The sequence below is a fragment of the Corvus cornix genome, chromosome 2, assembly GCF_000738735.6.
Source record: "Corvus cornix cornix isolate S_Up_H32 chromosome 2, ASM73873v5, whole genome shotgun sequence".
Lineage (NCBI taxonomy): Eukaryota > Metazoa > Chordata > Aves > Passeriformes > Corvidae > Corvus > Corvus cornix.
The window spans coordinates 84568581-84593679 of record NC_046333.1 but is presented as its reverse complement, the minus strand read 5'-3'; positions in this window follow the sequence as shown (position 1 = coordinate 84593679).

Genomic DNA, 25099 nt, shown 5'->3' with positions numbered 1-25099 from the left:
ATCGCCAACCCATAAATCCAATATTAAAACATTCAGATGCCGTTTCAATCTATTCCAATATCTGAATCATCTGTTAGTGAAGAAGTGACAAGGGTAAGAGGCAATGGACAGAAACTGTTGCACAGGAAGTGCTGCCTGAACATGAGGAAGAACTTCTTCATGTTAGGCTGAGCTCTGGAACTGGTTGCCCAGACAGGTTGTGGACTCTTCGTTGCTGAAGATATTCAAGAACCTTTTGGGTACAATCTTGACCCATGTGCTCAAGGACGACCCTGCTTAGTCAGGGAGGTTATACCTGTGGTATGTTAACTGCAAGGTCTAAATTCCAGCTACTGGAGAATCAGTGATGTGCCACAATGCTCCCAGGTCTAGCTGCCAGAGGCTGGAGGGACAGGGTGTGTGTTTGTACAGGCACTAAAAAGTAAAAGCAACAGTGCATGGAGGAGAAACTCTGGGCTGCAGATCCCATGGGAAGCAACAGGAGAAACCAGGGTGTATGGGAGTCTAAGTGCAAGCAATGGGAGAAGCATCTTTGGCAGTGTTATACCTGGGGACGTTGCTCCATCTGTGGCAGCCTGTGTGTTCGGCTGTGTTGACGGCCTCTGTGAGTGTGTGTGCTGGGAAGATGGGAATCTCAAGGTCCTGGAGTCTGCTGAACTTGGAAATTCTCATGACATTCTTAATTAGGGTTAAATTTAGCTTTCCTTTTTTTTTTCCTCCTGGAATCTCTTTCTAGTGAGAATATCAGCATAACATCATGTCATATAAAAATATATCCATAACGGAAATTTTCCGAAAGCAAGACACAAATCCAAAATGAAATCAGAGGTCACTTAAAACAAAATTACTTATTGCAAGGCTTCTTAAAGCAGTATTAAAGATGAAGATACAGGTGCCAAATCTCTCTAAGAACAATTTAGCTTTCTTGGAATGCCAAATATTTCTATTTAATCTATCAACTATTATCAATCATTTTTATTTATTTAATCTTTATTCTATCATCCCAGTAAGCAAATACAGAAGATAGCTCAAGATAAAGTCACTAACAAATTACTTCTGGAAGTAAAACTGGTATTTTTTAAACTATATGAAAGTTTTTGCTTCCCGTTTCAAAGGGGCAGACTGAGTACTTTGGAGGAAAATCTGGTTGCCACTGATAAATATTAAATTATTGGACACTACTAGAGTACTCAAGGATTCAGAACACTTAATTTATATCTTAATGAATATCTGCAATGTCTAGTTGTTGTGGTTTTGAACTTTTAAAAATGGAACTTAAAAGGATTAAGTCTCTCAGCTGCAGAGTACTACTTCATAAAACTCCAGTAAATGTATTTAAATTAGAGGAATTTATCAAGGAGAGTAATTTCTAACTGATATTTTGAACATCTCATATATTAATTGCAGGGCACTAGTTCAGATATCAACTGACAATAGTTTGATTAACTTTTTGAGAAACACAGTCATTTTATACAGTATATTAAATCAACTGTTTCATTGTGAGGAGGGACAAAATGTCATAATGAAACTATTAGGTGGTAAGTGATGAAATAAATGGATCAAGAATGTATTTGATCATAAAACCTCATCTCTCATAATATATTGAAGAAATATTACCAGTGGAACTACTAATTCATTATGGGCATGGTATTATTTTTGTTTTGGGAAGGACCGTGATGTATCATATCCTTTAAAGTTTACATTTTTTCTAGAAAGAGGAAATTGATTGCAATGATTAATACTCCTTTGGCATTGTGCCTAGCATATTTGGAGTAATATGATTTATTTATTTGATTCATTTAGTCAAACAAAGCAGCTCCAATTTTACAAAAGAGGCTGGGACTTGATACTCATTAACCTCAAGCATCAATCAATTATTTCAGAAATGACATTTTAAATTATCACTCTCTGATATCATAAGGTACCAGCATCTAAGGGTATGCATTAGACTAGCAAGTCTGTGTGGAGGTTGGATTCGGTACAATGACTTTTGTGAACTAGTTTGTGATGTGCAAGGTCAGGTTGGATGGGGCTTTGAGCAACCTAATCTAATGAAAGATGTCCCTGCCAATGGCAGGGAGGTTGGAGTTTAAATGATCTTTAAAGGTTCCTTCCAATTCCAACCATTCTATGAGTCTATGATAGTGCTGGAGCCCTGGCTACAAATGAGCCTCCGTCTCTGAACAGCAAGTCATAGAATCTTGCCCTGTCCTGACAAATCAGTGTCACAATACAAATCTTGTCAGGATGTTGTAGATATGCTATGGCATGCATTAGATGCTTGAAAAAGAGTCTTGCCTTTCTTCTGTAGTTTCTGTCTAGCCTAGCCTCCCTAGACAGCATAAAGAAGTAGTAGCTTAAAAGTAGTAATAGCTTAAAAGAAACAAATCTGTAAGGGAAAATGAGTTTTCGTATTTTTCCTGAACAGTTATTAGTTACTTAATATTAATGTCACATTCATCTTACTAGAATTTAGTCTGTTGACTAAAGCAGAATCAAAACAAAGCCATTTATATACATTAACCAGCAATATCATATTACAGTTTTCTAAGACTTACTGCAATGGCACTTTCAACTTGCAGTTTTAATCCAAATGTCTCAAATGTCTCTATGAAAAGCTATGTTTAGATGCAATGTTACCTTTTTGTTTTCTAAGCTTAGAACTTGCAAGAGGAAAATGAAATAAGTTAACTGTTACTTTCCAAAATTCCTCCATCAGATGTGATGCCAGTGCCTATGTGCAGTGCTTAGAGTACAAGGATTCCTACAGTTTAAGGAATTGACTATTCCTGGCACTGAGCTGATGGACTCACATTACCCCAGAAGAATATAAAATAATGATAAATCCAAATAATATTAAGTTTCTTTTGTATTCCAGAACACGGGAGAATACAGAGATAATAGAACCATAAGAAGAAATGTGAAACAAACTCTGAATTTTAATAGAGACACTGAATACCATCTAAACAAGATAGGGGCTATCTTCGACCAGTATGTGGTATCAGTTCATTCAATAGGAGTCTGAACCTGCATGACTCTCATCTCAAAAACTGTCTTGAACAATCAAAAGGATAGAAGCACATGATTCCAAAACATGCATAACCCTGCATCTTTCTTGTTATTGTTATCAGACACTAATGAGTGACCAGAGACAAATCAAAGTGTCCTACTGAAACACATGTTCCCACAACTGTAGCAGAGGAACAGAGGGAAGAAACCTGTGGTGGTACACCATTTCATTTATGAAAGACTCAGGCCAGAATTAGCATAGAATTATAAAGGTTATCAAGGCTCATATCCTACTATTGTAGTAACAGTGACCATGTTATACAATAATTTTCATAAACCAGGTTCCATCTTCAAAATATCTTAGCTTTTCCTATCACATATTCCTCATGGAAAAGTCTTTCCCACACTGAACATCTTTTTGCCAAATAAAAGCAAATAGTTTTTTAAATACACTGTTTTCCAGACAAATTAGCATCTCTTTTTTCACACTTTTCAAGATTCTCTCTAATTAACCAGACTTAAATTTCCTCAAAAAGTTAAATGCTCACATTTAAGGTCAAGATGTTTTAAGTACCTGCCTATTTGCATTTTGATGTTTTATCACTATAAATACCATTTAGAAATGGGTATCTCACATATATTGGCCATCACCTTCCACTGGAATCCACCACCTAAAACTACATCCCTTATATCACATTTCCCTTTACCACACCCAGCATTGCAAAGTGATTGGTAGATTTCTGTGCAATTGTATGGCATTAGAGTTGGCAACTCCCAAAGAGGCGAAGGTGGGGAATATCTTAAATACATTCATAAAAATAATTAATATTTCTAGCTGACTAGAACAGAAGCTGTTTTAAAATTGCCACAATTTTGGAAGATTTAGATTGTCTAGGGGTGCTGTAGTTGTTAGTAGAGAAATTGTTCACAATGAGAAATCAGTAAGTTTGTAACAGTTTGCAGAGGTGTTTCTGCTGAGCGAACAGCAACTTAATAAATGTACATAGTAATAACATTTCATGTACTGCTATTCAATTTTGCATCTTCCCTTCTAAGAGCCATTCCACATTCTAAATTATATTTGTGAGCATGAAACTTTGTCTTCTAAGTATTGTTACAGAAAATCGCATCAATTATACCATCCACAAGGAACTTGTTGAAGTTCATTGAAGAAGAAAGTCTAAACTATTCCTATAGGTACACATCTATACTGCACCCTCTAATCTAATGTAGGCGGCAGTACGGTTAATTTACTTCAAGAATAGAGAGATCACGTTACTTAAAGAAAAACAGCAATGGGGCTTCATGTTACTGCTAGCAGCCTCAGATATATTAAGATATAAAGACAGGTAATACAAAATCCTAAAAGGAGAATAAACCAATTAATTTAATTACAGAAGCCTGTAATTAGGAGGAAAAGAAGATATTTGTAACATGTAAATATGTTCCAAAACCAACCAGAAGAGACCAAGTGCTGAAAATGAACCATCATCCATTGAAACAGAGGCCTACTCTTCCCTCAAGAGTTGTGGCACCATATGATGTGGAGAACCTGTAGCTCATTGGTGGAAAATATTTCCACTTCTTGCATGAATAACACCAAATCTGTCTCAGAAATATGGGTTAGAACCAAGATATACACATGCCCTTGGAAGATACTGCTGACGCAGAAATCCCAGAAAGCCTTTGTCAACTGTGTGTCCAAACAAAAGTAATTGGTATTTTAAACTTGTGAAGTTACCAGAAGGCCTGCTCATATTTCCTTAAATTGTTTCATAGCCATCTCTGTTCCTCATTGACTATCATGGTTTTGTAGACTTCGAAGTTACTTTTCTCAATCAGCTGCTCATCCTTACTTGCCATTGTCCCAGCTGTAGCATTTAGGACAATTAGGGCTATTTCACAGAGCAGTTCTGGTGACAATGTGTTTCATTATCATGAAAGCAGTGATGATGTCATAAGCATTGAAGATGAACATTACTGAAAGAATCAGACAAAACACAGAGATATTTAATCAGCAATGAGGAGAAAAGTATTTCAGAAAAGGATACAATGTCTTCAAATGAGGCTTGGAAATTACACTTTATTTTCTAAAAAGTATACTGGAGTACAGAATTGCCCATTAAATACAAATCCAGGGGACACATCCCCTGCAGTTGATCTGAACAGACAAGTAAAAGCAGCCCAATCTGACAATGAATTTCTAATCCGTGACCCGACTGTTTGTTTCTTACTTGTGGCAGCTGTTTTTTGTAGCATTTTCTGCGTATTCAAGATCAGCTGTGTCTGTGATTTTGCATATATCAACAAAACAACTTTTGCCGACTGCACTTCAGAATAGAATTTACGAAGGAGTGAAGAAGTGCAGCAGGAAAACTGGACATGTTTGTCTTGCCAAAGGTCTTTTCCTACATTGCTGATTAGGAATAAACCAAATCTCTTTTACACAGCTATATTTTATTCTTCTTTTATAGGACAAACTTTCAGTCAGGAGAATAAAGCTAAAATTCTATCTGCAGCGAACCAGTCCTCATTCTTGGTTTGTCATGGAAGCCCCTATGGGTTTACCTAACCCAAATCCAGACCTTTTGGTTCCTGTTAAGCCTAAAATATTAAAAATCCTTCCAGCACGCTTTCTAAAAGATATACCTGTCCCTGTAAGACTACAGAACACGTGAGTTAAGAATCACACAGAAATAATTAGGTGGCACCATGAAACGTCCATCCAAGTACAAGCTGCACTTCAGCAATGGTCTGAGGTAAATTTTCCTGTTTCAGATTCTAAAAAGAGGCTGTGTCCAAAAGTGACACGGTTTTGTTAGGCTACTCTTATTGTGTGAAAAGAAAAATATGTTCAGTCTCCCTACAAACCATACTGTCTGAATTTTTTATACCTCTGTGGGTACAATACTACCTCTATTATAATATAAACTTTCAAACACTGGATTAGATTTACAGCAATGATTAATTAAACAGGTATGAGACCCCACCTGCTGCATCCAGCTCTGACATCCCCGCCAAAGAAAGGACATAGATTTGTCAGAATGAGTCCAGAGGAGGCTCACCAAGATGATTAGAAGGATGGAGCACCTCTCCCATGAGGAAAGGCTGAGACAATTGGGATTGTTCAGCCTGGAGAAGAGAATTGGAGCAACCTAACTGAGGCCTTCCAGTACCTGAAGGAAGCCTACAAGACATATGGAGAGAGACTTTTTATGAGAGCATGAAGAGACAGGACAAGGAGGAATGGATTAAAACTGAAAGAGAGTAGGTTTAGATTGTATATAAGGAAGAAATTCTTTACTGTGAGGGGGTTGAGACACTGGAGCTGATTGCCCAGAGAGGCTGTGGATGCTGCATCCCTGGCAATATTTAAGGCCAGGTTGGATGGAGCTCTGAGCACCCTGGTCTTGTGGAAGGTGTCCCTGCCGATGGCAGTGGGATTGGAAGTGGATGATTTTTAAGGTTGCTTCCAATCCAAACCATTCTATGATTCTTTAAGTGAATAAATATAATCACCTGAATGTAGTGCAATCTGCAAAAATCCAGACTGATCCTCAGACTGTCTGATGTCTGTCTTTGTTTCACCTGAGAGCATCCCTAAGCATTTTACTTCCTTCTAGTGAAAATAAACACAATAATGTTTTCATATTCACAGCTAGTTCATGCTTGCTTCCCATTAAAATTCATGGAATTTTTTTGCTCTATCATGTTCAACAAAATCAGGCAGTTGTGCTGAAGGTACTAGTCAACATTTTAGAAGAGTGGCAAAACAAAGTTGATATATAGAAGAAACAGTTGTGCTTAAGTACCTTTTTCCAACTATCTTATACCTTCTGGGAGAGTGCATATTATTCAGCAGATTATTTTCTACTGGTGAAAAATTTTTCTTGTATTTTTTTTGAAGATCGCTAAACTTCAGGGTGGTGTTTATCAGTCCCAAGGAGAAACAGGAATCCCAAACTGTTGCAGTGGGGATCCTGCAACACGCATATATCAAACCAGGAGTCCCGTGGAAAGGAAATATATATGGACAGACAGATTCTTGCTAGATGTTTCAGAGATGTTTATTTCTCCAGCCGCATGGCCGGAGCTCTGCCGAGGAACTGTTCCAGTCACAGGACCAAGGGTCCTTCTGCCCGCGCAGGGAACACAAACCAACCAATGGGAACGAGGCTGAGCAGGGACAGGGAAACCCCGTGTCTGTGCCCTCAGGGCCCCTCTCCCAGGGCTACATGGCAGGGGAGGGACCCCAACACCAAACAGTCAAGATTTAAATGCTCTAGGTCCTGTAAAGACAAAGACAACTATTGACCTTGGATTCCCAGTTCTTACTGCTTGATATTGAGCAGTTCCCTGCCTTTTTATTAGTTTTTGTAAAACATATTCTCTAGCCATAAAAAACCAGGAAAGGAAAGGAAAGCCATAAGACAAGGAGAATCAGTAAGCATAAATTCAAACTAACTCCAACTCATGGTTGGAGGCTCTATCCTGCAAGGAGTAGTTTTAGCATATACTGCAATCATCATAGGCCATTTAACCTGAAAATATATTTACTTTAAAGGTATTTGCATTTTATGCTCATCTGATCCAATGCATTCTAGGTTCCCTCTACTGTTCTATGAGAGTAAGCTGTAATAGTGACTTGCACAATACAGTTTTACAGTTCTCAAGGCCTATATTTCAAAAATGGGACTACCTTCATGTGAGACATGTACAGTGGTCCTATCCCCAGGAATGATCAAGGTACTTAAAAACACAAGATGGATTGTCAAAAAATTATTGTTTGTTATTTTAAGTTACGCTGAAACTGTCATTAATTTACCTTCAAATGCCATTATGCTATCCCAAGGAATTTATAGTTTTGAACTAGACTCCGAATTCTACCTTGGAAGCAATCATCTGTTGCTTTATTCTCAATGTGTGTATGGCTTGGACTACACCTTTACCATCTATATCAGCTGTGTTAAGCAGCTCCCCATGGATCCTTGACCAAGTGGTGCAGAAAGTTGATGGCCTTTATGATAAAGTCCAGGCCCTTCAAGCTAGATTCCATTCATACTCAATATTGCAAGAGTGCTCCATGGAGTGAGCGTTACTCTCTCATTCTTTTTATTTAAAAATAAATTAGTTTTAGAGAATTGCCATAAGTAAGAGGAGTAAAAGGAAAAAAATTTGGCATAGATCACAGTCATGCTGTATTTTGCACTGACATCATTCAAAGAAAATACTCTGGACTAGGCTGAGATTCTCTGCCTTGAAACTGTTTTGATTATACTTGCAACAGAGCTTGGGTATTAAGTAACACATGATTGGGAACAAGTGGACAACCAAGACCACAAACCAGCTTATGAACAGAAAGTAAATGAGCCTGATAAAATAGGTTTTCCCTGATGAGACTAAGAAAGTGGCCTGAACTTTTGAGGCATGATTTGTACTTCTCAAAGTGAAAGGTGTTACCCTGTGCAGTTCTTTATTTTTATGGTGTTTATTATTTCCTCAAATCTTCCTTAAATGCCTCTGTCACTTCCAATTATATATTCCTTCTCAGATATGACTCTTATTCTGAGGTTTTCTACTTAATTTGAGTAGACTTAACATCAACTCTTTAGAGGCCATACTTGCTTAAATAGGGTCAATTTAGCCTGTTAAAAGTTTTCTTCGCTAGAATAAAACTGAACTTTATTTATAATAAAAGAGGGAGCATAATGTGAATTTCCCAACTTGGAGCAATGCAAATATAGTATTCTAAAAGGGTGATCTCAGACTGTCACAATTATGTTAATGGCTTGTTTCTCTCTCCCCTTCGTCACATGCAGATACCCCAGAAGCAGCCTGTGGACAGTCTGTGTAAGCAGGTTTGGCAGCAGAGTGACCTGCCCGGCATGTGGTGTCCTGCAGAGTCTGGAGGCAGTGCCCTGGCAGTGCCTGTGTCCCATCCTGCAGCTGCTAATAGCAAAGCAAACCCACCTCCTCCTGAGGGTCTCCTTCCCAGGCAGTCCAGATACAGCCAGTGGTATCCAAAAGGCAGCCGGCGTCACCCACATTTTTGAAAAATAATTAAGGCTGAAGAATTTTGTGTGAATTACCAGACCTGATCATAGCAAACAGTCTTTCTGTGCGTAAGTCCTTTAACAGTCCTGCCTCCTAATTTTTGCCTTTTTTTTTGAAGTTAATATGTGTATTTAAGTGTACCTTTGTAGATTTATTTAAGTCTGCTTTCTGTTACTGTGCATCATTCAGAATGGTTCTCATATCCAAACCATAGACTTCCACATTTTAAAGTCATCTCAATGAATGGACAGAAATACACTTTAAGCTATAAATAAGGAGGTGATGCAGTGGTTAAATAAATTACTAGAGTAATGCTGTTAGTTCTGCCAGTTTCCTAAGATGGCTGAATCTACTTCTCTTATCTGTGAGAAAATGAACTTTTTCCAGTGGCAATGGTATATGCAAATTAAATTACTACCTTACAGCAGTATGTGTCAAGTATCCATAAATTATATAGAAGTATCCAATATACCCTTGCATATATCAAAGTACCCAACACTGTTTGAAGGTAGGACTCTTTGGTGATGCACAGGACTGGCAATGTGACCAGCAAGAATAGATATTCTTTCAAATTAAATTGCTGCTTAAATAGAATCAAACAGAGGAACTTGGGAGTTACTCAGTTGAGGCCCTTGATCTATAAGCAACAGTATTTCTTTCAGAACCACATAAAGCAACACCTTAAAAGGTTAAAAAATGTGTGGGTTTTTTTTTTAGGTTTTTACAGGACCTCACTACCCAGACAATTCTTAAAATCCAGATTAAAACTACTTTTCCAGCTACTTTTCTCAGGTAAACCTTAGTTAAAGGCTTGAAAAATAAGCCTATGTAAAACTTATTACTAGAACATATTGAATGTTAGAACATGCTGTATTAAATTGTGTACTGCCATAGAAATACTATATGATATACCATATGATGTTAGTGTGCTATACTAACAACATTTCTACTTTAAATGTTATACTTATTTTGATATAAAAGCCTTTAAATATAATTAAAATGGAAAAATTAAAACAGCATATTTCTGAAGCAAAAATTATATCTGAATAGGAAATCTGCAAGGCATTCTAGTCTCAAATTATTTTCTGTAAGAAATTCCAAATGTGTAATTCTGTTCTGACTTGGTATAAAAGTAAGTTCCGAACTGCTGAGCGGAAAATGTAAATATGAGTTTTAAATAGTTCTGAAGAAGAATAATTAATCTTTTTTTTCCTCTTTTTCTCACAAAGCAAGACTTAAGAATCTGCTATGTCAGGGTTGCAGTGTAAGGAGTGATATAACTCAGTTACTGTTTTTCATGAGCAAGAAAGAACATAGATTTTGAGTAAGAAAAAAGACTGAATGTCCTCAACCAAATTATTTTTTGTTATTCCATAAAACAAATGGATGCTAAGCTGAAACAAAATGGTTGATTCTAGACCTTGTCAATATAGATTTCATCATGAATTATTTAAAAATGATTTGGACAAAATGCAAAGCATTTTTTTATGTTGGTATTCTTGCTTTTGAAATAACCCTTACAGATCAGTAGCTCAGAAACTCCATATTTTAACACAATGCACTGTAAAATCATAATGTTCCTAAATCTCATCAGTGGAAAGTGTCACTGAAATCTCTGAATGCCTCAGGTCAAAGGAAAAAGTGATAAAAGCAGTAGAATGGAACAAGAAATAAACTTCATGCCTACATATAGCCAAGGTAATGGAACAAAATACTCAACAATAGAGAAAATCCCTGTGAGATTGCAGAAAAAAGCACAGCGCCTTCACACTAACCAATGCATCTGGACAGAGATACGCTGGATAAAATTCTTGTCAATCTGTTGCAAAATATGAAGTCCTAATAAATAGCCATAAAATTGAACCATTTAGAAAGTTTTCTTATTGTGTACACCTTTTTCTATGTTAGCAGATTCTTTTAGTGTTAAAATACGACTATGGTTTTTATGGTACTTCAGAAAATCCTAATTTGATCTTTGCCAGCACGCTGCTGTTTAAAGAATCTTACCAAAAATCAGTAACAGATTTTGCTGTTAGTAGGTTATGATCTAACTCTTGAAGGCATTCCTGGATTTTCAATCACATGAGTGATTCAAAAATTTTCAAACACAAGTATTTTAAACACAAATCTATTTAACCACAAGTTTATTTAAAAAGAGGTTTAGGAATGTACTTTTCACTGGGAGAGTACTATCCAGTTTGTTCTAAAGGCCTGGGCTGAGTAGGGGTTTTAAGCACATGCCAGTCAGACCAGCTTAAAATAAGTAAATCCTTAAACATCTTGCTTAACTAACATTTCTACTACCACCATCAGGAAGCATTAGTGAACCAGCTGCTATATTTCTTTATAAAGCTAATCCCTTTCACTTTTAGGACAAAGAGATTTTTTTGGAAGGGTCCCATTAGGGTGTTGTACTGGGTCCAGCTAAGTAACCTCACCACGAGTCTAAGGCCTGAGCAGGCAAAGAAGGAAGAGCCATCTTTCAAGGCATACCAGCCTGCTACCTCCATTAATGGGATGGGAGTGGTCATTCACAATGTGTGCTTTAGTCGTGCAACCCTTTCTTCATCCCAATGCACCTTTTCCTCAAGACAGTATTGTAAGGGTGTGTGGGAGGAGAGAATCTGTTCATTTAAGGGTGTTTGGTCAAGGACTTTCTTCAGAGCAAGGAAGGACAATAATAAAGGGAAGAAGCCACAAGCATGAACATGCAGGGACACAGACCTGACAGGTGAATGGTAAAGGAGGAAGTGGCGAGACCCAAACCTAATGAGTTGTATTAAATTGATGACAGCTTGTGTGAGCAAGAGATGGCTTATTCTAGTGAGGTTGTATAATCAGATAACATGTCAATTGGGAAAAAGTTTAAAAGGGGGAGACCAGAACCAAAATACACAGAGGCACAGACATCACAAAACAAACATGGAGACAATGACAAGAAACATACCTCACCAGTCCCTCTAATTCACCAGCTGTCAAGGAAGGCACCACTTCTAGGAAGATCAACCTGGGCTTTGCTACTGATAAGTCAAAAGATCCAGACTGGGAGGGGTGGGGTAATGGGATATGCAGGAGGAGTGAGTTCAGGGAGGAACAAAGCAAGGGGAAGGCAGAAAAGCATCAGTACAGCTGTCTGAGCCTTGCACCTGATCACCACGGTCTGTCCTATCATTTTACTAATTCTTTTCTCAATGGTCTCTCTGAATAACCTCCCTCTCTGTGTATGAGCACCACAGGGACTAAGGGCCAGCTACTGGTGAGACCTCTTTGTGTGCGAGTGAAAATTGGTGTCAGCTATTGGAGTCAGAGCAAGAGATACAGGTGTCCCTGGACCAATATCCAGCAACCTGGGGGACTATCAGGAGTCAGGTAGGTGATAGTCTTAGTGACGATGGCTGGAGCATGGCCACAGGTGTGCCCGTATGCCAGCTGTTGGATGGTGACTGTATCTTCTGCATTCCTGGGGTGTGCATCTGAGCATGCTGGCAAACTTGAAGCTGGACCAGTCAGCAAGTAGCTGGGCATCAGGTCCAGGACAGAGTATCAGGAGGGTAGAAGGTTTGTGCCAGTACATCCAGAGGACTTGGAAATGTGCAGTGCAAGAGGGATGAGTGTCTGTGTGTGTGTCTGTGTGTGTGCACACTTATGAGTGTTAAGCTGGACCAGCTGGCAACTGGGGACCTGTGGGAAGGGCTGGCAGCTAGGCAGGAGAGCCAAGCAAGCAGATGGATCACACCAGTGATTGTGGCATCCACAAATATATGTGTGCGCTTGAGAACATGGAGAGTGTCCTGTGTGTACCTGCACTAGTGACCCACCTCTGACAGCTGAAGAGCAGGGGGACATGGCTGGCTGTGCTCGTGTTTTATGAGAACCCTGTACATAGGCAGGATGAGGTGGCTTCTAACATCCCTCAACAAGAATCACCTTCTGTTGTCAGATCTATGCAAGCATGAGAGTATGGTGTGCTGAGATCCACCAGAGGAAACTGACCCACAGGCTGCTTTAATCCATGAAGGCAGATTTCGAGCTCTTCCATTATTCATGATGAACTCACAGACTTATGTCCCCCTAAGTCTTCTCACTCAGGCAAAAAAATGAGGCATCAGATAATTATGTTTTCAAAGGTCCTGCAGAGAAAAAACAGACACCTAATATGAAATGAGGAATGGGTTCCCAGCTCTTAGGTATTAAACACACAATATCTTAATGTTATCCATTAAACTAAGCTCCTCATGCTTCTCTTGATGATCACACCTGTATTAATCTTCATAAGTGAGCATTCTAATGATTATTTACCATTTTTGGGGTCTGCTCTTTTTCAGCTAGTAACTTTGTATCTTGAGAACATTGCTTGAATTTTACCATAATTAAGGTGACTAACAACTGAATAACACGGCAAACCATGACATTATTAAACAAGTGGTAACTTATAGAACAATATATTAAAAATGTGCCAAATTACAAATTCACGTTGCTTTTTAAAATCTATGTGAATAATTATTTGGTGAAAATGTCACATCACATAAATGATATTATTGTTCTGCTATAAATTCTCTTCTGCTCTTTCAGAAGGTGTGCACCATGTGTTTGCACAGTGTTATTTCTAAAGGCTTTAGGAATAATAAAAAGCACAAAAAGGCAGACTTCTTATAGTGAGGTTCAACTTGCTAGTGTACCCAGCTCCAAGGTTTCCTTGACAGCAAAGGAAACATTCTTGCTTGCATAGAGGTTGTAACAGATTTCTACTATTTGACCTTAATGGAACAATAGCAAAATTGACAGACAGTAAAAAGAATAATCCTTTTAAAGTGATCTCTCACAGCAACAGAAATTATGTTAAGAATATTATATGTGAAATTTGCAGATGAGCATACTATGGGGTTTTTTCTGCACTAACAAAAATTGTCTGGCCTTTCTCAAAGTATCTGGATTCTACTTCTGCATAAAGTGAGGTGTTCATCTTTAACACTCAATGGATGTTAAATATTTATATGAGATATGAAAAGAGGTTGAAAAGTAAATACACTTTAAAAATTCTTTTTTAATCCAAGACAAAGAACTGGGCAGAAAAAAGCTCAGAATAAAGGATACTTTTACACTAGTACTGTGCAGAGTATATATCCCAATATTAAGTGTACATTCCTTGGACTTGATCCACCCTCTATTGTATTAAAGAACTTTAAACAAAAGCTGCTGGGGAAAGGGAACCTCAATCCATCCCACTCCTACAACTTTGATACCGGAGACATCAAGAGATGTCCAGAGCCTGAAGAGGGATTGCAGGTCATCAGGAGAACATGTGAAGAGCAGCACAGAGGAATTCTGGTCACTCCAGACAGTAAGACAGATTCATCAGGGGCCGAAACCAAATGTTGTTATGGAAACACACTCAGCCTGTGGAGTAAACAAGAGGACTTAGAGATACATGCCTTCCTGCAGGACTGTCATCTTATTGACATTATGGAGCCATGGTGGGATGGCTCCTATGACTAGAATGGATGCATACAAGCCTTTTAGGAAGGACAAGGCAGGGAAAATGAGGAAGCAGTGTTGCCCTCTGTATCACTGCACAGATGGAGAGCATGGAGCTCTACCTGGGGATGGATGAGGAGCTGACTGAGAGTTCAGGATTAAATGGATGTTCAGGATGTGTCAAGATTAAGTGGAGAACAGGGACAGGTGGCAATATTGAGGGTCTGCTGTGTGTTACCTAACCGGGAAGACTGAGCAGATGAGGCCCTCTGTATATGGATAGGAATGGCCTCATGTTCACAAGCCCTGGTCCTTAAGGGGGAATTCAACCACCCTGATATTTGTTGGAGGGACAATACAGTGAGGCACAAGCACTCCAGAAGGTTCCTGAAATGTGTTGATGTTAACTTCCTTCCTGGTAGAGGAACCAATGAGAAGAGCTGCTATGCTGGAACTTTCTCCTATCAGCAAAAAGAGGCTGTGGGGAATGTGAAGCTCAAGGGAAGCCTGGGCTACAGTGTCCATTAAATGGTGGAGTTCAAGTTCCTCAGGGCAGCCAGGAAGATGCACAGCAAGCTTTCTAGCCTAGACTTCAGGAGAGCAGACTGGCTTCTTCAGGGATCTGCTTAGTAAACTGCTATGGAATAAAACCTTGTCAGGAAGAGGGGCCAAAGAAGGCAGATTAACATTCAAAGATCACCTCCAAGCTCAGGACCCATTCATCCCAACAAAGAAGAAGCTGAGCAAAAGTGCCAGCAGGCCTGCATGGATAAACTAGGAGCTTCTGGAAAAACTCAAACAGATTAGGAAGCCTACAGAGGGTGAACCAAACACAGGTAGGCTGGGAGGAATACAGAGAAATTTTCCAAGCAGACAGGGATAAGTTTAGGAAAGTCAAAACCCTGGTAGAATTAAATCTACTCAGGGAAGTCAAGGGCAACAAGAAAAGACTTCTATAGGTACATCAGTGATAAAAGGAAGACAAGGGAAAATATGGATCCTCTTTGGAAGGAATGGAAGACCTGGTTGCCCAGGATGTGGAGAAAGCTGAGGTACTCCACCACTTTTGTGCCTTTGTCATACTGCTCAAAGCATTCAGTGGTTCTATGAAAGAAGAGACATTAATTTCAATGAAATTTATACACATTCATATGATGTCAGATTATGTTTCAACTTGATATAAATTTTGTATAACCTATGATGATACAAGGCTAATAGTCATCACTAGCATTTTTTTTTTTTGTCACAGAAATGTCAGAGAAAAGCTGGAGTTACTGATGTCTAAATAAGAAAAAGATGCAGATTCTGATGTTAGGGAAGAATGGGAAGCAGCTGAAATAATTGTAATTGATATATGTTTTTGCTAAAACAGTCATTAGTGTGATGAGAAGTGCCACTGGCAGTTTGTCATCATTATGTTTTCAACAACAGCTTAATAAAATAAATTTGGACAAACTTCTTTATTCCCAATTGTAATCATGTTTTCATACTTGCCTTCAGGGCCTTTTCCTTTTCTATCAAAGTTTAGATGTTACAATATTCAATTCTAGAAAAAATAAGATAAAATTCTGTGTCCAGAAATATTCTGAATTCTGAGCATAGTATTTCCACTTTCCAGTTCCTTCGTACATAATGATTTTAGTGATGACAGTAATTTAATTATTTATACCCTGTCGATGTCAAGAAAAAAACATCAGTAATTTCACAGTCGTGGCTGTTAAGGTCAAGGTGTAACTTTACAGTAATATTTAAAAAAAAAAAAAATCCTAGGAGAACAAAAATGTAAAATTTTCTCATCAACGTGGTACCTGATCAGCTGTAGGAGGAACACAAACTCAATCAAACAGTGCTGGATTTGACTCAGGGTCAGTGCAGGAGTTCCATCACTGCTCTGGGAACAGCACTGGGAGTATAAAGAAGGATCTGAGGACAGAGATCAGAAATTGCAGCTGAAAAAGATATATTCTTCACCTGAGGACAATGACAATGCAGGGTCCAACATATCAGATATCCTCCCAGAAATGGTAAAGAGCGGTCAAGAATATCTGACAAGCTAATGCCTGGGCAGAGACTTCTGCAATCTCTTTTCCCAGCTCCTCTTGCAACTGACTTTCTCTGACTTCTCATGCCAGCACTTGATGTTCCCACCACTTCCCACCTTCCAGGCTGTAGCTTGTTACAGAGGATGACACCACAGGTGTACCTAAATAAGCTTTTTTTTGCCTAAATAGGCATCTAACAGATTAGTTCCCAATGGATATTTAATTTTTTACCACAAAGAAACTAGCTAGGCTGCATCTGTTCTTGAGCCATTTGAAGAAGTTTCATACCCATGCCTTCATTGCTTGTACTGGCATATGTTTCCATCTTTCAGCATATAAATGGCAAATAAGAGCTTAAATATTTCCTATATTATGAATCTAATCATGTCACAAAATAATTTGTATTCCTCTTCCCTCTTCTTTCAAGACTCAAAGGTAGCAACAGGAAACCTTCATGGAGTTTTGCTATTATTTCTAATTTTCTTCCTACATTAAATTTCTTCCCACCTTAACTTTCCTTCTTTTTTACTCCTTCACACAAGTACATTATGGTATCTGTGAATGCTCACAACTCACAATGACAGCAGCGACATATTTGTTGAAGTCCTAACTCCACTTGCAATTTTGTGGCAGATTTTATCATTGCATCTGATTCAAAGCTCACTGAAAACAATACAGACTGCAAATTCCTGTTGTAGAACTGTGTTTCAGTTTATTTTTGCTTGCGTACATTCAGAGCACTTTTCTATAATGAAAATTTATTGTGCTTTCCACTCAGAAGTGGATGCGCCTCATAAGAGAACTGTAGATGTTCCAATTAATTCCCTTAATAATATAAAAAAGTCAGAATAAGTTCATGACAGCTATAAAGCATAGCATGGAATAGGACACACTCTTAAGAATAGCTGAAAAGGAAGGTAGAGCAGGAATGGAATTGACTATTCAGTAATACTGACGGCATTGCAATTTACTATCCACTCACAAAAAAAAAAAAAAATCTTATGCATATAAGAATGTATAAGTTTTATATATCCATGTATAAATCTACAAGCAAATAAAAGTCTGTATACTACAAGAATAAGAAATTTCATTCTGAAGAACCCAAACGTGTTTCTGGTACTTGTGGGATCTTAAGAAACTGAGAATGATAGTCCCTGGCTACTTACTGTGACTTGAAACAGAGAATGCTTTCCACCTATGTGGCAGAGGAAACCACATCTGAAATATCTGAACTCAGGCTAGCAATATTCCCTTGAAATCTATGGAGCTATTGTCGTATATCCACAGTCTTCATTGACTTTGGGTTAAAAAATATTCAGCTTGTAGGCTTGAATGTTATTGATAGGTTTAAGTTTTTTTCATCATATTAAATGGTGCTCTGGTATCTTCTCAGTGATGTTTTTTAATTTTGGTTTGGGTTTTTTTGGTAGTTTTTTTTCCCTTTTTGTTTTTATAAATCAGTTCTTGAATCTGAAAAAAATATAAAGAAAAAATACGTTAAAAATTGTCTCGAATCACTTCAGTTTGTAACAAATAATCAGCTTATTAAATAACTTCAAAGGAGACAAATGTCTTTCCTCAAAGCATTTTTACCACTTACAGCTTATAGAAGCAAGATTTGGAATCCCACTTCTGGGATTTATTCCTTTTTAATGTTTCCCAAAGTATTTTTTTTCTATTTTCAGCAACTCAACATCACTGTCACTAAAATAACCTGGCTGTTATTTTAGAAGGGTTTTTTACACAAATAACTGTAATGTAAACACCTATTCAGGGCCTTGCAAGGTTGCATGCTATCTGAATATATTACAATAACATTTTTATTGGCCTAAATAGGTGAAAACAAGTAAACTGAAAAACAGAGAAATTAAAACTACCATGTAAAATAGGTCTTAAACCAGATCTTCATCTATTCTTTAGTTTTCCCAGTTCCAAGAGGTACTGTGACTTGCACGGTTGCTCTTTCTATGTGTACATTTATGTTGTGAGCTTTTAACTTTTTTGTCTCTGCCTGTTTCTCTAATGCAGAAATGAGAAGACAGTTCTTAGAGTATACTTAAAATATAAGAAAGGAGAAAAAGACTCACGATATGCAGATTAATTTCTTTCTATATTTCCAACACTTTTTCTCCATCAGACATTTTTTCTCCTACTTCAGACATGCCTATTTAAACAGCAATTCCAGTTTTGACCAAAATAAGCACTTCAAATTCTTTTTTCTGTTGTGGCAGAGAAAAAAATATCCCCAAGCTTGTCAATGCACGTCAAAACATAGGCTTCAAGCCAAGGGCTTGTACAAAAGCCTCCAAAGCAATAAGCATAGATAGAAAACAATTGTGACAGTTTCTAAACCTGTTCTTCCCATGCAGACTACTACTTATGTCAGCTGCACTGCTTATGGCAGAACATACAGCTGTTAAAATGTGCACATCATTCTGCAAACAAAAAACACCCACTCTGAAAGCTGAAACAGGAAGTTTTAAGACTACATACTTTTGAAAATGACCAGAATAAGACATGATTTTTCATTTCCCTAATTAGATCACTATATGCATATATATCTATATCTATCTATCTATTTATCTATCTATTTAATTTTCTACATTTTGAAGTATGCAGGTTGTATAAGTTCATTCTTATTCAAAAGTTTACCAGAACTTTTAATGGAAAGCTACTTTATGATCAGATGCTGATATGATTATAAATTTCAGTTGATGACAGTGTTGAATGTCTTAGACAAAAGAGGGACTGTGAGCCCATTATCAGAACTAAGATCAAGAGAGGAGTTCAGATAGACCTCAATTACATTGGAATATCTTGATTTTCTCAGATTCATCCAAAGCTAAAGAAAATATGTTGTTCCCAGCAAAAGTAATATTTTTATAAATATTACAAAAAAATCTTTGATTATCTGTCTTTTATCTCCTTTCCTAAATGATGTATCTTTCCAGTAAATCACATCTGGGCATTGTATTGATGACCAAAAATAGGTAGGTCTTTATCATGTAGCAGACATCTTTTTTAGACTATGACCACCTTATGAAGGTCTTTTGAAATTGGATTTAGAATGTTACACTTCATGAGTTTTTGATTGTACTGAATGCTGTTTTTTCTAATAATTTCAGGAGAAACTGGAATTGTTCAGCTGCACCAGTTACTAATAGGGGTTTAAGAAAGGAACTGGGATTCAGTGCTTAAAGAGAAGAATCCTAAACTTGAAATTGTTAGTCTGGACAGTGAATAAAGAATAAGTGTATTTTCTGTGCTTAGAATATCTGAAAGAGAGTTTAGGAAAACACATTTTGGTTTCTGATTTCTGTACTGACATTTCTGACCTTAGCTATATCAAGGAAATAGTATTTCAATTCCATGTTGCAACATGAGAATTTCAATGCTTTCTATTCCCGATACTTATCCTCTTGAGATGACAAACTCTCCAGGGCAGAATAAAGAGGAAACACCAGGCTTGTGCATTGCCTATGTATTTTTGCAAGGCAAATAATTAATTAGATTTGTACTAGGAGAAAGGATGTAATCAGTGTATTGAATACTTGAATTGCTGTCTTTTGGAAATATCAGATTTTGATGATCAGAATGGTTATTACAGTCTTCTCCCACACAGTCCTTATTGACGTCCCAAACCACCTTGGTTTAAATAATTCCCAAATCTTTTACTCTTTAGACTTTAAGCATGCTTATTTCATTATAATACTCCGTGCATATTAAACTTTTATCTCCAATATCACAAATATGGTATATAGATATAGCAATAGATTTATATTTATAGAAAAAGATAAATTATATCACAAAGGAAGTATTTATCCATTCAGCAAACACTGTGCCTTCAATAACATGTAAATCAAGCATCTTTCATGGTGTTAAGAGTTTCACACTGATGAAATAGAAAATATATGTCTAACTGTGTAGAAGACCAGACCTTAGAATGTTTTGTCTCGAACATTCTGAGTATTGCTGCAGGAAAGGTGATTGGAGGAGAGGATCCTGTGGAGATGGGGCAGCGCTGTGCTGAGCCAGAGTCCTGCTCTGCCTTGAGACTCATGCTCAGTCAGCAGCTTTGATTGTGTGTGATTGTAGATGCTAGCAAGGGCTAGCAGATGAATTTTCCTGTGAAACTTTCCATTCTCATAAGCAAGCAGTTAGAGAAATCCAGCTTCTCACAGCTTCTCTGTGAAAGTTTTCATTCTCATGAGAACTGGATGGACAACAGTTTGTAGGAATGTAAACCATTTCTGTACCTGCAGGCTGTTGTGAGAACACTAGAATTGTTTTCAGTTTTGTGAGAATAATATTTGGAAATGGGTGTCTTACTGCTCAACCTATCACCTCCGGAGGTGGTGGGCCAATAGGCCAATCATGTAATTTCTCTTTTGTGAACTGTGCTATAAAGGTTATGGGTGATTAAACGAGGTCGCTTCGGCCATACCTTGCAACCTGGACTTGTGTCGTGATTTGCCGTCCTCTGGGGAATAAAAGCGACATGGCTTGTGAGCCAGCACCTTTGAGGAGCTTGTTTTGGGAGTTGAGAACTTATTGAAATGTACTGAACAAAATTAAAGGCTTCTTAGCCAACACCTTTTGTGGAAGAGTTTTGTGAGATTTTTAGGGCTTGTTAATCAACGCCTCTTGAGTCCAGGCAGTGGGCTGGTTCCTGGAGTTATAGAATACTGTATAATAAAACATAAAGAGCTCCCTGATACAGGTCCAGTGTCTTTTTTCAGCCTGACAAGAATTTACAATGAACATCACACCCCCTATTGATGGGTTGTGATAAACTGTAATAGAAGTTACCCCAGTAAACTGATAAACCTTCATGTGGAACAAACACAAATCATGCATGAGCAAAAAATGTCTGCTGTTAGAAATAAGACTGTGTTGAATACTTCACCTGGAGTTGGTTTATATACAAATCCAGTTAGATTGCACAGTTCACTTATGTTATTCATACCACTAACCAGGCCAGATATGAAAGTTATAAAATTACTTCCATTACATATGAGAGGTCATTTTTAGAAGGCCTATGCCTGTCTTCTAATTATTTTCCCACATTCCCTCCCACTAGAAGAAGATTATAAAGCAAGATACAAAGATTTTAAAAAGCAAAAAGTATAAAATCTAGTCTGTTTGCCGTTGGCACTTGGGATATTTTCCTTCCATACTCCTGAAGAGAGCTTAGCCTCTGCTGCTGACCCTCTACTGACTCACACAAATCCTCTAACCACTGTAATCTATATATTGAAGTATTATGTCCACTTGCCTGGCATCATTAATAAATAAATTAATAAATCAGCCTTGCAAACCTAGACCTCTGACTGTGTCTCTGTATTCTATCACCTTCAAAAATTATTTCAAGCAAAAAACTATACTCAGTAACTTCCAAATAAGGGAAAATAAGGAGAATCAATAAATAATAATATTTTGTATCACAACAAAAGTCAATACTTCACATCTGAATAATTGAATTTTTCATAAAATTCTTTTCAGCTGGTAGCAGCTGTTAAGTTTAAAGCTCTCTGTCCTCCAAAATGCTTCACTGATCTGAAAATCTCACTGACTACAGGTGACCATCAAAGGACAAAAGTACAAAACACCTGCATGCTTTATTTCTAGTCTTAAATGTATGGAGAAGTAAACTAAATTTTGCAGTGTATAATATACATATTTTCTTCATATATAATAATATAAAAACTAAGGTTGTCTGTAAACTGATGTTACCAATATTAAAACCATGTCTTATGTACCAGCATATATAGACTGCACTATTAAAACTGCAAGCAGTAAGGTAATTCAAAAAATAGTGTTCTAGAACTTCATTAACGAAATTATGTAGTTTGTGTGAAGAAATTTCTGTTTTCCTTTTATTTAATGGAATGTGTAGATCTACTTTCCCCCCCACTGTCCATGGTGCATATAACAAGGTTTCATATACATTGCATTATCTGTAAATTTGCCAACTCAGTGTTGGTTTTGATGCTTGCTCTTCCTACATTTCTTCAGTTTTTCATGAAAGATTATTACATAAATATAGTTTCTATTAAGTAAAAATCAAGAGGAATTCTCCTTGTAATACCATTTAAAGTGGATATAAACTTGTTATAGAGCTAATAAAATAAGACAAAATTAGTGTAAGTAGGTTGGTACAGTTTTAATGGAACAGAAACAGAACTGCTCTTTCTCTTACTTGTAACTTATTTTATTTAGAAATACATATGTGACCCACAGATATACAATTCTGTGTCCTATCAGTATTTATATTAAATTATCAGTTCCATAAAAATAGCAACATAGCAACTCAATATAAATTGGTTGACAGTTTAATCAAAATCAACACATTAGTGCTTCATCAGCAATCCCTTTTTGGAATTCTGATTCCCACTGGATAAATCATTTGCAAAGTGTATTGCTTTGCAGAGTAAATATGTCCATATTCATAGTAAGAGTGAGGAAAACCAGACAACCATGTGCTCAACACCAATTTTTAAGCAATTAGTTCAGTTTCATAAATAGCTCCAGAGAACTACATCAAACACTTATTTTTCATAAAAAAGATCAATGTAATATCATATCAAAAAAATAGCTGAATAGCATTTATTTGTCTGAACAGTGAAAGATTCAATTGATGTTATTCATGAGTAATTAGTTTTTGAGTTCAATATTATGTAGAGCTAAATTCTGTGAAATATGGAAAGTAGCATATACCCCACAGGGGACAAAGTCTCCCATTTAATACTTGCCTGTATTTCCTGAAGGACTTTAGGCCTCCCCTGAAGTCATGCATTTTGCACAGCTGCGGAAGCTGAATATCCCAGCTCTTTCAGGGGCTGCAACGTGTATATGTTGTGTGTAACACCAGCATTCAGGCCTAGGAAGTGACACTATTCCAAACAGTAGCTGTATTTCTCTTGTTCTGGATGCTCCGCATTTTTTTGGAAGAAATCTTTCTATTGACCCCAAGCAGCGTATTAACGCAGTTCTTGGTGCTCGAGGCACGAGCTCTGGAGTGCCCCAGGTCAGAGCAAGTCCAGCAGCGTTCTTCTGTGCGTCGCTGAAGCGACTTCGGCATCAGGAAAAGAGCTGCTTGCTGGGCTAGCTAGCTGGCTTCTTTGCAGAGGGAACATGGCAGGAGCCGATGGGATCGGCTCACATTTGCTCGGAGATGAAGAGAGAGGGTGTTCCAGTCTGGCTTCTAACACATTTATTGTTAGAAGCCTCGCAACCCGAACAAGCTCGGAAGGGATGGAATGTGATGGGAGGCTTCCCCTAGGCTTGTCCTCAGTTTTATAGGGAATTTGAAAACCCCAGTGAAGGGGAAAACAACCAATGATTTACAAGCCAGGGGGAGGATAATGTAACAAGAGCCACTGGGGGAAACTGAGAGACGGGAGTTATAACAGAGAACCAATGAACAACTGAGTAACCAGGAATTTTCCCGAACTGGGGCAGGCGGCTTGGACCCGGGCACCGCCCAGGGGGTGCAGCTTAGGCTTCTGAGCTGCCCATCAACCCACCTTCTGAGTCTGCCTCTTCTGGGAACTTGATCCAGGGCATGGGCTGGGATTCATTGGCATCACGCTGCCCCAGCCCCGCAGTGGGCTGGGTCACACCAGCAGCGTATGTGCCACCTCCATCCATCAGAGGAGAAAACCGCTGACCATACTTTCTCTGCTTTGCAAACTATGTATACTGAACAGTCAGGGCAGGAGTTCCTCAGGTATGTTAATGTAAGATTAATAGTAAGTTCCTCAGCTTTATTTTTGTATGTGTTTGGGATTTCGCCATTCTTTTAAATGTTCAATATTACATAGTGACTGAGAGGATAAGGTAAAGATGACACTAGATTTATGAGGCTATGGTTTTGACCTATTTAGTCAGCTTGTCTGTAGTGTAGATTTACATTTTTAGATAAATGAAATTCATAAACGCCCTTCTACAAATAGGCAAAATATAAATTATAGGTAAGCTACAGTTTTTTTCTATCCAACCAGTAAGTCCAATGTCTCTCGTGGTTTCAAATATTTTGTCTGTAAAAACTATGTTAACATCACCTTGTTGAGTCCTTAAAGCTGTGTCAGAGGGTTTAATTTGCAATAAAGAAATATAATTGCTCTCTACTTAGCAAAGGTGAGATTTTTTTTCAAGCTAGTTATTGCTGTTGCTTTATTCGCCAGAGATTTCTTTACGCTTCTGTGGAAGCAAATGACAGGACCAATATTAAACTGCAACTCTGTGACGAAGAGAAGTAAACTGCTTCACCAGGAGCTCCTGACTTTCCTTTCCCCAGTCAAATTCTAGTCACTTCAGCAGGGATCACCTATAATAAATCAGCTTTGTGCTCATTTCAGCAATGGCAAACAATAAATCACAATAATTCTCTTACTGTTCAGAGAGATTTCAATTCTTAGGAGATTTTTAATCACAGCAGAGAGGGAAGAGTGTTAATGGGGTCTATAAATTACCTTTAAAGAGGGTAATTATGTCCAGTGTTGTAATAAAGGCTGAGA